At 44.7% G+C, this 3,826-nt stretch overlaps 4 non-coding genes across 4 annotated transcripts; all 4 read left to right on the plus strand.

Moving 5' to 3' along the window:
- The first annotated feature begins 2,386 nt into the window (after positions 1-2,386).
- trnan-guu (transfer RNA asparagine (anticodon GUU)) lies at positions 2,387-2,460 on the plus strand. Its single transcript has one exon. It is a non-coding gene; the product is annotated as a tRNA-Asn (tRNA).
- Positions 2,461-2,784: 324 nt separating this feature from the next.
- On the plus strand, positions 2,785-2,858 carry trnan-guu (transfer RNA asparagine (anticodon GUU)). Its single transcript has one exon. It is a non-coding gene; the product is annotated as a tRNA-Asn (tRNA).
- Positions 2,859-3,172: 314 nt separating this feature from the next.
- trnan-guu (transfer RNA asparagine (anticodon GUU)) lies at positions 3,173-3,246 on the plus strand. The gene has a single exon. It is a non-coding gene; the product is annotated as a tRNA-Asn (tRNA).
- Positions 3,247-3,570: 324 nt separating this feature from the next.
- Positions 3,571-3,644, plus strand: trnan-guu (transfer RNA asparagine (anticodon GUU)). Its single transcript has one exon. It is a non-coding gene; the product is annotated as a tRNA-Asn (tRNA).
- Positions 3,645-3,826: the final 182 nt, after the last annotated feature.

A 3,826-nucleotide genomic window follows, 5' to 3' on the forward strand; every position in this document is an offset into this window, starting at 1 on the left:
TCAGATACAACAGCAGGTTCAATGTGTTTTTAATTAAATATATATGAAAAAACAAAACTAGGAAATAAAAATAACTAGCTGCATGAGGTGATGAATGTCAAAGGTACTCAAAGATATTACTGTTTTATTGTAAAAGTCAGCAATGTTGTTGAACTGAACACTCAACCTACAGGGACATCACAGGTTATCAGTAAAACAGAAGAATGACACATAAACAACTGTTTTATTGAACCTTTATCCCTGATCATGGCAACTAGCTTGTTCATTTACATTAAGTTAGGTTATAAAAGCACAAAGTTGTAATAAATTTTTAGCTAGCTTGCAAGCTGTCTAAAAAAAAATAACATCACTGGCACCATTTCACCTTATTATCTGAGCAGATTAAATTCCAAAGTAGAGAAGTTCAACAGTGCACTTACTGTGGCTGCCCTGCCAAAATGGAAAACCTTGATGCTGATTGGTTGTGAAATGATGGAGAATTCTGGAGACAGGCCATGGTAATTCTTTGTCAATTATAGAGAAAGATGGAAATGATGAGATATGATTTGACGACAGTATCATCCAATCATTATGATCAGTGTTAAGAATGTATGTAGGGTCAATCACCCCCCTGGATAACACGAGACATTCCAATCACTCATCTGTCGCGAAGCACAAGACAACTCATCAAAGTAAGTAAAATTACATGTATTTATTTTCTTTAATAGTCAATAAAATTATATCCTTCTTTCACAGTTATTTTATAATTTTATTGTCAAGTGTTACATTATGTCATATAGCAACATCAATCAGCATATTCTAAGTGCTATATCAGTGTTTCCCATTAATTAACGAAACTATGGCGGCCCGCCATAGTTTCTAAATAAAAGATTTAGGCTGCCGAAAGTATTGACTTCTCATGATATAAATAATATCTCGAACACCGTAGCATTTTGTGCCGATGTGCTCAGGCTGTCAGATCCAGCGCTCGACAGTGCGAGTGTTTCACTCGACTAAAAATACGTGTGTGCGAACTGTAAAAAATATTTAGGGGCACATGTGCGCATAAAAAAAATCAGCCGAAGCAGCCTATATTTTTGTCAATAAAAATATATGATAATCTAACCGCAAATGTTGGAGGAACTCCAGCCGCCTTCCCTCTTCCCTCTTCCCTCTTCCCCGTGTGACACGGTTATGGGCGGNGATCTCACTCTGAAGTCGTCAAAATCTGGCGCTTGGTCAGTGACTTTTGGCGTCAGACACCAATGAAAAAGCTGTCCTTTCAAGTTGGCATGATATGCGGCTGGTCACTGTTAGTATTTAACAGTGCCCAACAGCATCAGGGGGCCAATGCGGGGGGACAACAATGAAAGCTAAGGCTGCAGAAGTTCGAGTTGGGTGGGAGGGATAGGTGGTGGATAGTAGGGCATTAACAGAAAAATCAATTTGTCGACGTGTCGACGTCAGTGGCACAAGTCGACACCCCCCGGGAGGAGTCGACAAGTCGTGTGTTTTTTCCCTCTCTCTCTGCGTGTGCCTGTGTACGGAATGCAATCGCTGCCTCTGATTGGCTTACGCTGATACTTTATCCTTGAACATACTTGGGCGTACTATAAGCGGAGCAGACTCCGCGAGGAATGTCCGCAGTCATTCTGGCTTTCATAGTCGAGCGCACTTCCACGTTGTAGTTTCCTGTAAAAATGTCTGTGAAAAATCCCCGCGATGTGAAAAATACATGCTGAGCAGTCACTGGTGCGCGGAGCGGAGTCCGCGCGGTCGTAAAATCTGAGCTTTGCGCGCACAGAGCTTGCGGACGTCCGCTTTGAGTCCGCGCGCACCTCCGCGGAATCCGTTCCGCGTATGTTCCACCCGAGTATGTTCGGGCCTTAACGCGCATGTCGTGGAGCGGTGAACAAACCAAATAACACAATGTCAGGAGAAATTGAAAAGATATGTCGTCTATGTAAAGTCAACTTGCTAATTAATAAGCCATTACATGTTCAAGAGTTTTATAAAGCTGCTCAAATGCCAAAGAGAGGCCATAAGTGAACGTTTCAGCGGCGACGCGTAACGCCTTCGCACGGCACATTTAAGGGCGAGGAGAGGGGCTCATTTGATTGGTGTGATGTGTGTAAAACCCACTCCACGCCTTCTCTCCTCCCTCTTTCCGACTTGCGCAGGTAGGAGGGACGGAGGTGGGAAAGAGGAGTAGCTGCGCCAGCGCGCACGGTGTGCCAAACTTGCAAAATCCGCCTGGCCACACCCAGTTGGCGAAGCGCAGGTGGGCTGCGCCCCCGCCTCGCCCGGTCTGCGAAACTAGAGCCCATCACCAGGCTGACATCTTGAAGTGGACAGCAAATGCAAGTGGGTGGGGCTTGCTGTCTGAGGCCCCGCCCCTTCCACAACTGTCTCTGTGGCGCAATCGGTTAGCGCGTTCGGCTGTTAACCGAAAGGTTGGTGGTTCAAGCCCACCCAGGGACGTTTTTTGCTGAAAGAAACCAGCTCCCTTCATAAATGAAAAATCAGTGTGCAGCTTCTCCCACGAAACCAGCAGAAAAACAATGAAGACAAACCATCACTTGCAGTATGTCCTTGTATACTGAAAACAAATAGGTTTCAAAGTGAGTATTAAGTTCAAATACAGGGAGCAAGAATATAAAGCCCCATCACTTTCTTTAGATCTGCCAGTGGTCGTTTCCACTTTTCAAAAAAGTAAGGCCTACATAACCAGGCTGACATCTTGCAGTGGACAACAAATGCAAGTGGGTGGGGCTTGCTGATGGAGGCCCCACGCCTTCCACAGCTGTCTCTGTGGCGCAATCGGTTAGCGCGTTCGGCTGTTAACCGAAAGGTTGGTGGTTCAAGCCCACCCAGGGACGTTTTCTGCTGGAAAAAAACACAGCTCCCTTCATGAATGAAAAACCAGTGTACAGCTTCTGCCACAAGCAGAAATATGATTGTCACAAACCATCACTTGCAGTATGTCCTTAAAAACAAACAGGTTTCAAAGTGAGTATTCAGTTCAAATACAGGGGATAAGAATATAAAGCCCAATCACTTTCTTTAGATCTACCTATGGTTGCTTCCACTTTTCCAAAAAGCAAGGCCTACATAACCAGGCTGACATCTTGAAGTGGACAGCAAATGCAAAGGGGTGGGGCTTGCTGTCTGAGGCCCCGCCCCTTCAACAACTGTCTCTGTGGCGCAATCGGTTAGCGCGTTTGGCTGTTAACTGAAAGGTTGGTGGTTCAAGCCCACCCAGGGACGTTTTCTGCTGAAAGAAACCAGCTCCCTTCATAAATGAAAAATCAGTGTGCAGTTTCTCTCACGAAACCAGCAGAAAAACAATGAAGACAAACCATCACTTGCAGTATGTCCTTGTATACTAAAAACAAATAGATTTCAAAGTGACTATTAAGTTCAAATACAGGGAGCAAGAATATGAAGCCCCATCACTTTCTTTAGATCTGCCAGTGGTCGTTTCCACTTTTCAAAAAAGTAAGGCCTACATAACCAGGCTGACATCTTGCAATGGACAGCAAATGCAAATGGGTGCGGCTTGCTGGTGGAGGCCCTACCCCTTCCACAGCTGTCTCTGTGGCGCAATCGGTTAGCGCGTTCGGCTGTTAACCGAAAGGTTGGTGGTTCAAGCCCACCCAGGGACGTTTTCTGCTGAAAGAAACCAGCTCCCTTCATAAAATAAAAATCAGTGTGCAGTTTCTCTCACGAAACCAGCAGAAAAACAATGAAGACAAACCATCACTTGCAGTATGTCCTTGTATACTAAAAACAAATAGATTTCAAAGTGACTATTAAGTTCAAATACAGGGAGCAAGAATATAAAGCC

This window comes from Epinephelus moara, chromosome 17 (genome assembly GCF_006386435.1).
Source record: "Epinephelus moara isolate mb chromosome 17, YSFRI_EMoa_1.0, whole genome shotgun sequence".
Taxonomy (NCBI): domain Eukaryota; kingdom Metazoa; phylum Chordata; class Actinopteri; order Perciformes; family Serranidae; genus Epinephelus; species Epinephelus moara.